Source organism: Chiloscyllium plagiosum, unplaced genomic scaffold, assembly GCF_037043375.1.
Source record: "Chiloscyllium plagiosum isolate Xiang-an unplaced genomic scaffold, Cpla_swu_hap1 HiC_scaffold_53X, whole genome shotgun sequence".
NCBI classification, from domain to species: Eukaryota; Metazoa; Chordata; class Chondrichthyes; order Orectolobiformes; family Hemiscylliidae; genus Chiloscyllium; species Chiloscyllium plagiosum.
In genome coordinates this window covers 1,034,268-1,048,609 of record NW_028270191.1, presented here as the reverse complement: position 1 = coordinate 1,048,609, position 14,342 = coordinate 1,034,268, and positions in this window count along the sequence as shown.

The window sequence follows — 14,342 nt, the reverse complement described above, 5'->3', positions numbered from 1 at the left end:
CTGTGTATACTATAGAGAACAGCAGTTCCAATGTCTAATATAGAGAAAAGCAGTCCTTGTGCATTATATACAGAACAGCAGTTCCCATGTCAAATACAGAGAACAGCAGTTCCTGTGTCTAATATAGAGGACAGCAGTTCCTGTGTCTAATATAGAGAACAACAGTTTCCATGTCTAATATGGAGAACAGCAGACCCTGTGTAAAATACGGAGAAGAGCAGTTCCCATGTCTAATACACAGAACAGCAGTCCCTGTGTATAATATAGAGAACAGCAGTCCCTGTGTATAATATCGAGAAAAGCAGTTCCCATGTCTAATATAGAGAACAGCTGTCCCTGTGCATAATAGAGAAAACAGCAGATCCTATGTATCATATAGAAATCAGCAGTTCCCATGTAAAATATAGAGAACAGCAGTCCCTGTGCATAATTTCGAGAACAGCAGTTCCCATGACTAATATAGAGAACAGCAGTTCCTGTGTATAATATAGAGAACAGCAGTTCCCATGTCAAATATAGAGAACACCAGTCCATGTGTATAATAGAGAGAACAGCAGTCCCTGCGTATCATATAGAGAATAGCAGTTCCCATGTCTAATATACAGAACAGTTGTCGCTGTGTATAAAAAAGAGAACAGCTGTCCCTGAGTACAATATACAACATAGAACATAGAACAATACAGCACAGAACAGGCCCTTCGGCCCACGATGTTGTGCCGAACATTTGTCCTAGCTTAAGCACCTATCCATGTACCTATCCAATTGCTGCTTAAAGGTCACCAAAGAGTCTGACTTTACCACTCCCACAGGCAGCGCATTCCATGCCACGACCACTCTCTGGGTAAAGAACCCAACCCTGACATCTCCCCTATATCTTCCAGCCTTCACCTTAAATTTATGTCCCCTTGTAACACTCTGTTGCACCCGGGGAAAAGGTTTCTGACTGTCTACTCTATCTATTCCTCTGATCATCTTATAAACCTCTATCAAGCCACCCCTCATCCTTCGCCATTCCAATGACAAAAGGCCTAGCACTCTCAACCTATCCTCGTACGACCTATTCTCCATTCCAGGCAACATCCTGGTAATTCTTCTCTGCACCCTCTCCAAAGCTTGCACATCATTCCTAAAGTGAGGCGACCAGAAATGCACACAGTACTCCAAATGTGGCCTCACCAAAGTCGTGTACAGTTGCAACATCACCATCACGACTCATGAATTCAATCCCTCTGCTAATGAACGCTAATACACCATAGGCCTTCTGACAAGCTCTATCCACCAGACTGGCAACTTTCAAAGATTTATGAACATAGACCCCAAGATCCCTCTGTTCCTCCACCTTACTAAGAACCCTACCGTTAACCCTGTATTCCGCATTCTTATTTGTCTTTCCAAAATGGACAACCTCACACTTGGCAGGGTTGAACTCCATCTGCCACTCCTCAGCCCAGCTCTGCATCATATCTAAGTCTCTTTGCAGCCGACAACAGCCCTCCTCACTATCCACAACTCCACCAATCTTCGTATCATCTGCAAATTTACTGACCCAACCTTCGACTCCCTCATCCAACTCATTAATAGAGAACAGCAGTCCCTGTGTATAATATAGAGAACAGCAGTTCCCGTGTCTAAAATACAGAACAGTACTCCCTGTGTATAATATAGAGAACAGCAGTTCCTGTGTATACTATAGAGAACAGCAGTTCCATTGTAAAATATAGAGAACAGCAGTCCCTGTGTATACTATAGAGAACAGCAGTTCCATTGTAAAATTTCGAGAACAGCTGTTCCCATCTCTAATATAGAGAACACCTGTCACTGTGGACAATATAGAGAACAGCAGTCTCTGTGTATAATATAGAGAACAGCAGTTCCCATGTCAAATACAGAGAACAGCAGTTCCTGTGTCTAATATAGTCAACAGCAGTTTCCATGTCTAATATAGAGAACAGCTGTCCCTGTGTATAATAGAGAGAACTGCAGTTTGCATGACTTATATAGAGAACAGCAGTCCCTGTGTATAATATAGAGAACAGCAGTTCCCATGTCTAATAAAGAGAACAGCAGTCCCTGTGTATAATATCGAGAACAGCAGTTCCCATGTCTAACATTGAGAACAGCAGTCCCTGTGTAAAGAGGGACTGAACTCCATCTGCCACTCCTCAGCCCAGCTCTGCATCATATCTAAGTCTCTTTGCAGCCGACAACAGCCCTCCTCACTATCCACAACTCCACCTAGAAGAGCAGTTCCCATGACTAATATACAGAACAGCAGTCCCTGTGTATAATATAGAGAACAGCAGTCCCTGTGTATAATATCGAGAAAAGCAGTTCCCATGTCTAATATAGAGAACAGCTGTCCCTGTGTATAATAGAGAAAACAGCAGATCCTGTGTATCATATAGAAATCAGCAGTTCCCATGTAAAATATAGAGAACAGCAGTCCCTGTGCATAATTTCGAGAACAGCAGTTCGCATGTCAAATATAGAGAGCAGCTGTCACTGTGTATACTATAAAGAACAGCAATTTCCATGTCTAATATAAAGAACAGCAGTTCTCATGTCTAATATAGAGAACAGCTGTTTCTGCGTATAATATAGAGAACAGCAGTGACCATGTCAAATATAGAGAAAAGCAGTTCCTGTGTATAATATATAGAACAGCCGTGACCATGTCAAATATAGAGAACAGCTGTCCCTGTGTATAACATAGAGAACAACACTTACCATGTCTGGTATAGAGAACAACAGTCAATACGTATAATATAGAGAACAGCAGTTCCCATGTATAATATAGAGAACAGCAGTCCCTGTGTATAATATAGAGAACAGCAGTTCCCCTGTCTAATATAGAGAACAGCAGTCCCTGTGTTTAATATAGAGTACAGCAGTTCCCATGTCTAATATAGAGAACAGCAGTCCCTGTGTATAATATAGAGAACAGCAGTTCCCATGTCTAATATAGAGAACAGCAGTTCCCATGTCTCATATAGAGATCAGCAGTACCTGTGTATAATATAGAGAACATCAGTTCCCATGTCTAATATAGAGAACAGCAGTTCCCATGTCTCATATAGAGATCAGCAGTTCCTGTGTATAATATAGAGAACATCAGTTCCCATGTCTAATATAGAGAACCCGGCAGTTCCCATGTCTCATATAGAGAACAGCAGTTCCCATGTCTCATATAGAGAACAGCAGTCCCTGTGCATAATATATAGAACAGCAGTTCCCATGTCTAATATAGAGAACAGCAGTTCCCATGTTTCATATAGAGAACAGCAGTACCTGTGTATAATATAGAGAACAGCAGTTCCCATGTCTCATATAGAGAACAGCAGTCCCTGTGTATAATGTAGAGAACAGCAGTACCTGTGTATAATATAGAGAACATCAGTTCCCATGACTAATGTAGAGAACAGCAGCCCCTGTATATAATATAGCGAACAGCAGTTCCCATGTGTAATAGAGAGAACATCCGTCCCTGTGCATAATATAGAAAACAGCAGTTCCCATGCCTAATATAGAGAACAGCAGTCCCTGTGTATAATATAGAGAACATCAGTTCCCATGTCTAATATAGAGAACAGCAGTTCCAGTGTATAATATAGAGAACAGCAGTTCCCATGTGTAATATAGAGAACAGCTGTCCCTGTGTATAACATAGAGAACATCCCTTCCCATGACTAATATAGAGAACAACCGCCCCTGTGTATAATATAGAGAACAGCAGTTCCCATGCCTAATTTCGAGAACAGCAGTCGCTGTGCATAATATAGAGAACAGCAGTCCCTGTGTATAATATAGAGAACAGCAGTTTCCATGTCTAATATAGAGAACAGCAGTTCCCATGTCTCATAAAGAGAACAGCAGTACCTGTGTATAATATAGAGAACATCAGTTACCATGCTTAATATAGAGAACAGCAGATCCCATGTATAATATAGAGAACAGCAATCCCTGTGTATAATATAGAGAACAGCAGTCACTGTGTATACTATAAAGAACAGCAATTTCCATGTCTAATATAGAGAACAGCAGTTCCTATGTCTAATAAAGAGAACAGCAGTTCCTGTGTATAAGATAGAGAACAGCAGTCCATGTGTCTAATATGGAGAACAGCTGTCCCTGAGCATAATATAGAGAAAAGCAGTTCCCATGTCTAATATAGAGATCAGCAGTATCTGTGTATAATCCAGAGAACAGCAGATCCCATGTATAATATAGAGAACAGCAGTCCCCGTGGATAAGATAGAGAACAACACTTCACATGTCGAGTATAGAGAACAGCAATCCCTGCGTGTAATATAGAGAACAGCTGTCCCTGTGTATAATATAGAGAACAGCACTGACCATGTCAAATATAGAGAACAGCAGTCCCTGTGTATAATATAGAGAACAGCTGTCCCTGTGTATAATATAGAGAATAACACTTCCCATGTCTAATATAAAGAACAGCAGTCCCTGTGTATAATATAGAGAACAGCAGTTCCCCTGTCTAATATAGAGGACAGCAGTCCCTGTGTATAATATAGAGAACAGTAGTTCCCATGTCTAACATAGAGAACAGCAGTCCCTGTGTATAATATTGAGAACAGCAGATCCAGTGTATAGTAAAGAGAACATCAGTCCCTGTGTCAAATATACAGAGCAGCTGTCCCTGTGCATAATATAGAGAACAGCATTTCCCATGTCTGATATACAGAACAGCAGTACCTGTGTATAACATAGAGAACATCAGTTCCCATGACTAATGTAGAGAACAGCAGCCCCTGTATATAATATAGCGAACAGCAGTTCCCATGTGTAATAGAGAGAACATCCGTCCCTGTGCATAATATAGAAAACAGCAGTTCCCATGCCTAATATAGAGAACAGCAGTCCCTGTGTATAATATAGAGAACATCAGTTCCCATGTCTAATATAGAGAACAGCAGTTCCAGTGTATAATATAGAGAACAGCAGTTCCCATGTGTAATATAGAGAACAGCTGTCCCTGTGTATAACATAGAGAACATCCCTTCCCATGACTAATATAGAGAACAACCGCCCCTGTGTATAATATAGAGAACAGCAGTTCCCATGTCTAATGTGGAGAACAGCAGTCCCTTTGTATAATATAGAGAACAGCAGTTCCCATGTCTAATGTGGAGAACAGCAGTCCCTTTGTATAATATAGAGAACAGCAGTTCCCATGTCTAATATAAAGAACAGCAGTCCCTGTGTATAATATAGAGAACAGTAGTTCCCATGTCTAATATAGAGAACAGCTGTCCCTGTGTCAAATATAGAGAGCAGCTGTCCCTGTGCATAATATAGAGAACAGCAGTTCCCATGTCTGATATACAGAACAGCAGTACCTGTGTGTAATATAGAGAACAGCAGTTTCCATGTCTAATATAGAGAACAGCAGTCCCTGTGTATAACATAGAGAACATCAGTTGTCATGACTAATATAGAGAACAGCAGTCCCTTGTGTATACTATAGAAAACAGCAGTTCTCATGTGTAAAATAGAGAACAGCAGTTCCTGTGCATAAAATAGAGAACAGCAGTTCCCATGTGTAATATAGAGAACAGCAGTCCTTGTGTATGATATAGAGAACAGCAGTTCCCATGTCGAAGAAAGAGAACAGCAGTTCCTGTGTATAATATAGAGAACAGCAGTTCCCATGTGTAATATAGAGAACAGCAGTCCTTGTGTATAATATAGAGAACAGCAGTTCCCATGTCGAATATAGAGAACTGCAGTTCCCATCTCTAATATAGAGAACAGCAGTCCCTGTGTATAATATAGAGAACAGCAGTCTCTGTGTATAATATAGAGAACAGCAGTCCCAGTGTATAATATAGAGAACAGCAGTTCCCATGTCAAATATAGAGAACAGCAGTCCCTGTGTTAAATATAGAGAAAAGCAGTTCCCATGTCAAATATAGAGAACAGCTGTCAATGTGTACAATTTAGAGAAAAGTAGTTCCGATGTCTGACATAAGAGAGCAGCAGTCGCTGTGTATGACATAGAGAACAGCAGTTCCCATGTAAAATATAGAGAACAGCAGTCACTGTGCGTAATTTCGAGAACAGTAGTTCCCATGATTAATATGGAGAACAGCAGTCCCTGTCCATAATATAGAGAACAGCAGTTCCCATGTCGAATATAGAGAACAGCAGTCCCTGTGTATAATATAGAGAACAGCAGTTCCCATGTCGAATATAGAGAACAGCAGTCCCTGAGTATAATATAGAGAACAGTAGTTCCCATGATTACTATAGAGAACAGCAGTCCCTGTGTATAATATAGAGAACAGCAGTTCCCATGATTAATATAGAGAACAGCAGTCCCTGTCTATAATATAGAGAACAGCAGTTCCCATGTCGAATATAGAGAACAGCAGTCACTGAGTATAATATAGAGAACAGCAGTTCCCATGATTAATATAGAGAACAGCAGTCACTGAGTATAATATAGAGAACAGTAGTTCCCATGATTAATATAGAGAACAGCAGTCCCTGTGTATAATATAGAGAACAGCCGTTCCCATGTCTAATATAGAGAACAGCAGTCCCTGTGTTAAATATAGCGAACAGCAGGTCCCATGTCTAATATAGAGAACAACAGTCCCTGTGTGTAATACAGAGAAAAGCAGTTCCCATGTCAAATATAGAGAACAGCTGTCAATGTGTACAATATAGAGAAAAGTAGTTCCGATGTCTGATATAAAAGTACAGCAGTCCCTGTGTATAATATAGAGAAAATCAGTTTCTTTGACTAATATAGAGAGCAGCAGTTGCTGTGTATGACGTAGAGAACAGCAGTTCCCATGTAAAATATAGAGAACAGCAGTCACTGTGCATAATTTCGAGAACAGCAGTTCCCATGACTAATATAGAGAACAGCAGTCCCTGTGTATAATATAGAGAACAGCAGTTCCTATGTGTAATATAGAGAACAGCAGTCCCTGTGTATAATTTCGAGAACAGCAGTTCCCATGTTGAATATAGAGAACAGCAGACCCTGTGTATAATATAGAGAACAGCAGTTACCTTGTCGAAGAAAGAGAACAGCAGTTCCTGTGTATAATATGGAGAACAGCAGTTCCCATGTCTAATATAGAGAACAGCAGTCCCTGTGTATAATACAGAGAACAACAGTTCACATGTCTAATATAGAGATCAGCAGTCCCTGTGTTTAATATGGAGAAGAGAAGGCCCTGTGCATAATATTGAGAACAGCAGTCCCTGTGTCTAATATAGAGAACAACACTTCCCATGTCTAGCATAGAGAACAGCAGTTCCCATGTCTAACATAGAGAACAGCGGTCCCTGTGTATAATGGAGAGAACAGCAGTTCCCATGTCAAATGTAGAGAACAGCTGTCAAATGTGTACAATATAGAGAAAAGTTTCCCTGTGCATAATATCGAGAACAGCAGTCTCTGTGTGTAATATGACGAACAGCAGTTCCCATGTCTCACAGAGAGAACAGCAGAACCTGTGTATAATAAAGAGAACAGCAGTTCCCATGTCTAATATAGAGAACTGCAGTTCCTGTGTATAATATAGAGAACAGCAGTCCCTGTGTATAATATAGAGAACAGCAGTCCCTTTGTATAATGTTGAGAACAGCAGATCCCATGTCTAGTATAGAGAACAGCAGTCCCTGCGTATAATGTAGAGAACAGCTGTCCCTATGTATAATGTAGAGAACAGCAGTTCCGATGTTTAATATAGTGAACAGCAGTCCCTGCGTATATTATAGAGAACAGCAGTTCCCATGTCAAATGTAGAGAACAGCAGTCCCTGTGTCTAATATAGTAAACAGCAGCTCCCTTGTCTAGTATAGAGAACAGCAGGCCCTGTGTATAATATAGAGACCAGCAGTTCCCATGTCTAATATCGAGAACAGCAGTTCTGATGTCTAATACAGAGAACAGCAGTCACTATGTATAATATACAGAACAGCAGTTCCTGTGTCTCATGTAGAGCACTGCAGTTCCTATGTCTAATATGGAGAACAGCAGTCCCTGTGTATAATATAGAGAACAGCTGTCCCTGTGCATTATCTAGAGAACAGCAGTTCCCATATGTAATATAGAGAACAGCAGTCCCTGATTATAACATACAGAACAGCAGTTTCCATGTCTAATACAGAGAACAGCAGTCCTTGTGTATAATATAGAAAACAGCAGTTCCTGTGTATAAAAAAAAGAGAACAGCAGTCCCTGTGTCTAATATAGAGAACCGCAGTTCCCATGTCGAAGAAAGAGAACAGCTGTCCCTGTGTACAATATAGAGAACAGCAGTTCCCATGTCTAATATAGAGAACAGCAGTCCCTGTGTATAATATAGAGAACAGCAGTTCCCATGTCAAATGTAGAAAACAGCAGTCTCTGTGTCTAATATAGTAAACAGCAGCTCCCTTGTCTAGTATAGAGAACAGCAGTCCCTGTGTATAATATAAAGACCAGCAGTTCCCATGTCTAATATCGAGAACAGCAGTTCTGATGTCTAATACAGAGAACAGCAGTCACTATGTAAAATATACAGAACAGCAGTTCCTGTGTCTCATGTCGAGCACAGCAGTTCCTATGTCTAATATAGAGAACAGCAGTCCCTGTGTATAATATAAAGACCAGCAGTTCCCATGTCTAATATCGAGAACAGCAGTTCTGATGTCTAATACAGAGAACAGCAGTCACTATGTATAATATACAGAACAGCAGTTCCTGTGTCTCATGTCGAGCACAGCAGTTCCTATGTCTAATATAGAGAACAGCAGTCCCTGTGTTTAATACAGAGACAGCAGTTCCTGTATATAATATAGAGAACAGCAGTTCCTGTGTCTAATATAGAGAACAGCTGTCCCTGTGCATTATCTAGAGAACAGCAGTTCCCATATGTAATATAGAGAACAGCAGTCCCTGATTATAACATACAGAACAGCAGTTCCCATGTCTAATATAGAGAACAGCAGTCCCTGTATATAATATCGAGTACGGCAGTTCCCATGAATAATAAAGAGAACAGCAGTCCCTGTGTATAACATTGAGAACAGCAGTTCCCATGTCGAATATAGAGAACAGCATTCCCTGTGTATAATATGGAGTACAGCAGTTCCCATGAATAATATAGAGAACAGAGGTCCCTGTTTATAATATCGAGAACAACCGTTCCCATGTCTTATATAGAGAACAGCAGTCCCTGTGTATATTATAGAGAACAGCAGTTCCCATGTCTAATATAGAGAACTGCAGTCCCTGTGCAAAAGATACCGAACAGCAGGTCCTATGTCTAACATAGAGAACTGCAGTCCCTGTGTATAATATAGACAACAGCAGTTCCAATGTCTAATATAGAGATCAGCAGTCCCTGTGTTTAATATGGAGAAGAGAAGGCCCTGTGCATAATATTGAGAACAGCAGTCCCTGTGTCTAATATAGAGAACAACACTTCCCATGTCTAGCAAAGAGAACAGCAGTTCCCATGTCTAACATAGAGAACAGCGGTCCCTGTGTATAATGTAGAGAAGAGCAGTTCCCATGTCTAATATAGAGAACAGCTGTCAATGTGTACAATATAGAGAAAAGTTTCCCTGTGCATAATATCGAGAACAGCAGTTTCCATGTCGAATAAAGAGAACAGCAGTTCCTATGTATAATACAGAGAACAGTAGTTCCCATGTCGAATATAGAGAACAGCAGTTCCGGTGTATAATATAGAGAAAAGCAATTCCTGTATATAATATAGAGAACAGCAGTCTCTGTGTATACTATGGAGAACAGCAGTTGCCATGTCTAATATAGAGAACACCAGTCCCTGTGCATAATATAGAGAATAGCAGTTCCCATGTCTCATATAGAGAACAGCAGTCCCTGTGTATAATATTGAGAACAGCAGATCCAGTGTATAATATAGAGAACAGCAGCACCCGTGTATAATACAGGGACAGCAGCACCCGTGTATAATACAGGGAACAGCAGTCCCTGTGTATAATACAGGGAACAGCAGTCCCCGTGTATAATACAGGGAACAGCAGCACCTGTTGAAAATACAGGGAACAGCAGCACCCGTGTATAATACAGGGACAGCAGCACCCGTGTATAATACAGGGAACAGCAGTCCCTGTGTATAATACAGGGAACAGCAGTCCCCGTGTATCATACAGGGTACAGCAGCACCTGTGTAAAATACAGGGAACAGCAGTTCCCGTGTGTAATTCAGGGAACAGCAGCACCTGTGTATAATATAGGGAACAGCAGTCCTCGTTTATAATACAGGGAACAGCAGTCCCCGTGTATAATACAGGGAACAGCAGTCCCCGTGAATTATACAGGGAACAGCAGTCCCCGTGTATAATACAGGGAACAGCAGTCCCCGTGAATAATACAAAGAACAGCAGTCCCCGTGTATAATACAGGGAACAGCAGCACCATTGTATAATACAGGGAACAGCAGTCCCTGTGTATAATACAGGGAACAGCAGTCCCCGTGTATAATACAAAGAACAGCAGTCCCCGTGTATAATATAGGGTACAGCAGCACCTGTGTATAATACAGGGAACAGCAGTCCCTGTGTATAATACAGGGAACAGGAGCACCTGTGTATAATATAGGGAACAGCAGTCCCCCGTGTATAAAACAGGGAACATCAGCACCCGTGTATAATACAGGGAACAGCAGTCCCCGTGTATAATACAGGGAACAGCAGTCCCCGTGTATATTACAGGGAACAGCAGCACCCGTGTATAATACAGGGAACAGCAGCACCCGTGTATAATACAGGGAACAGCAGTCCCCGTGTATAATACAGGGAACAGCAGCACCTGTGTATAATACAGGGAACAGCAGTCCCCGTGAATTATACAGGGAACAGCAGTCCCCGTGTATACTACAGGGAACAGCAGTCCCCGTGTATATTACAGGGAACAGCAGCACCCGTGTATAATACAGGGAACAGCAGCACCCGTGTATAATACAGGGAACAGCAGTCCCCGTGTATAATACAGGGAACAGCAGCACCTGTGTATAATACAGGGAACAGCAGTCCCTGTGTATAATACAGGGAACTGCAGTCCCTGGGTATAATACAGGGAACAGCAGTCCCCGTGTATAATACAGGGAACTGCAGTCCTGTGTATAATACAGAGAACAGCAGTCCCTGGGTATAATACAGAGAACAGCAGTCCCCGTGTATAATACAGGGAACTGCAGTCCTGTGTATAATACAGAGAACAGCAGTCCCCGTGTATAATACAGGGAACAGCTGCACCCGTGTATAATACAGGGAACAGCAGCACCCGTGTTTAATACAGGGAACAGCAGTCCCCGTGTATAATACAAGGAACAGCAGTCCCCGTGTATAATACAGGGAACAGCAGTCCCCGTGTATAATACAGGGAACAGCAGCAGCTGTGTACAATACAGGGAACAGCAGTTCCTGTGTATAATACAGGGAACAGCTGTCCCTGTGTCTCATACAGGGAACAGCAGTCCCTGTGTATAATACAGGGAACAGCAGTCCTCGTGTATAATACAGGGAACAGCAGTCCCCGTGTATAATACAGGGAACAGCAGTCCCCGTGTATTATACAGGGAACAGCAGTCCCCGTGTATTATACAGGGAACAGCAGTCCCCGTGTATAATACAGGGAACAGCAGTCCCCGTGTATAATACAGGGAACAGCAGTCCCCGTGTATAATACAGGGAACAGCAGCACCATTGTATAATACAGGGAACAGCAGTCCCCGTGTATAATACAGGGAACAGCAGCACCATTGTATAATACAGGGAACAGCAGTCCCCGTGTATAATACAGGGAACAGCAGTCCCCGTGTATAATACAGGGAACAGCAGTCCCCGTGTATAATACAGAGAACAGGAGCACCTGTGTATAATATAGGGAACAGCAGTCCCCCGTGTATAAAACAGGGAACATCAGCACCCGTGTATAATACAGGGAAAAGCAGTCCCCGTGTGTAATACAGGGAACAGCAGTCCCCGTGTATAATACAGGGAACAGCAGCACCTGTGTATAATACAAGGAACAGCAGTCCCCGTGTATAATACAGGGAACAGCAGCACCTTTGTATAATGCAGGGAACAGCAGCACGTGTGTATAATACAGGGAACAGCAGTCCCTGTGTATAATACAGGGAACAGCAGTCCCCGTCTATTATACAGGGAACAGCAGTCCCTGTGTATAATACAGGGAACAGCAGCAGCTGTGTACAATACAGGGAACAGCAGTCCCCGTGTATAATACAGGGAACAGCAGTCCCTGTGTATAATACAGGGAACAGCAGTCCCCGTGTATCATACAGGGAACAGCAGCACCCGTGTATAATACAGGGAACAGCAGTCCCCGTGTATAATACAGGGAACAGCAGCACCCGTGTATAATACAGGGAACAGCAGTCCCCGTGTATAATACAGGGAACAGCAGTCCCCGTGTATAATACAGGGAACAGCAGGCGCTGTGTATAATACAGGGAACTGCAGTCCCCAAGTATAATACAGGAACAGCATTCCCCGTGTATAATATTGGAAACAGCAGTCCCCCTGTATCATACAGGGAACAACCCCTGTGGAAAATACACGGAACAGCAGTCCCCGAGTATAATACAGGGAACAGCAGTCCCCGTGTATAATACAGAGAACATCAGTCCCTGGGTATAATACAGGGAACAGCAGTCCCCGTGTATGATACAGGGAACAGCAGTCCCCGTGTATAATACAGAGAACATCAGTCCCTGGGTATAATACAGGGAACAGCAGTCCCCGTGTATGATACAGGGAACAGGAGCACCTGTGTATAATACAGGGAACAGCAGCACCCGTGTATAATACAGGGAACAGCAGTCCCCGTGTATAATACAGAGAACATCAGTCCCTGGGTATAATACAGGGAACAGCAGTCCCCGTGTATGATACAGGGAACAGGAGCACCTGTGTATAATACAGGGAACAGCAGCACCCGTGTATAATACAGGGAACAACAGTGCACGTGTACAATACAGGGAACAGCAGCACCTGTGTATGATACAGGGAACAGCAGCACCCGTGTATAATACAGGGAAGAGCAGCACACGTGTATAATACAGGGAACAGCAGCACCTGTGTATAATACAGGGAAGAGCAGCACACGTGTATAATACAGGGAACAGCAGCACCTGTATATAATACAGGGTACAGCAGTTCCCATGTGTATTAAAGGGAACAGTGGCACCTGTGTATAATACAGGGAACAGCAGCACCCGTGTGTAATACAGTGAACAGCTGTCACTGTGTATAATACAGGGAACAGCAGTCCCCGTGTATAATACAGGGGAACAGCAGCACCTGTGTATAATACAGGGAACAGCAGCACCCGTGTATAATACAGGGAACAACAGTGCACGTGTATAATACAGGGTACAGCAGCACCTGTGTATGATACAGGGAACAGCAGCACCCGTGTATAATACAGGGAACAGCAGCACCTGTGTATAATACAGGGAAGAGCAGCACACGTGTATAATACAGGGAACAGCAGCACCTGTATATAATACAGGGTACAGCAGTTCCCATGTGTATTAAAGGGAACAGTGGCACCTGCGTATAATACAGGGAACAGCAGCACCCGTGTGTAATACAGTGAACAGCTGTCACTGTGTATAATACAGGGAACAGCAGTCCCCGTGTATAATACAGGGGAACAGCAGCACCTGTGTATAATACAGGGAACAGCAGTCCCCGTGTATAATACAGGGAACAGCAGTCCCCGTGTATAATACAGAGAACAGCAGTCCCTGGGTATAATACAGGGAACAGCAGTCCCCGTGTATAATTCAGGGAACAGCAGTCCCCGTGTATAATACAGGGAACAGCAGTCCCCGTGTATAATACAGAGAACAGCAGTCCCTGGGTATAATACAGGGAACAGCAGTCCCCGTGTATAATTCAGGGAACAGCAGTCCCCGTGTATAATTCAGGGAACAGCAGTCCCCGTGTATAATACAGGGTACAGCAGCACCTGTGTATAATACAGGGAACAGCAGCACCCGTGTATAATACAGGGAACAGCTGCACCTGTATATAATACAGGGTACAGCAGTTCCCGTGTGTAATAAAGGGAACAGCAGCACCTGCGTATAATACAGGGAACAGCAGCACCCGTGTATAATACAGGGAACAGCAGCACCTGTGTATAACACAAGGAACAGCAGTCCCCGTGCATAATACAGGGAACAGCAGCACCTTTGTATAATGCAGGGAACAGCAGCACGTGTGTGTATAATACAGGGAACAGCAGTCCCTGTGTATAATACAGGGAAATGCAGTCCCCGTCTATAATACAGGGAACA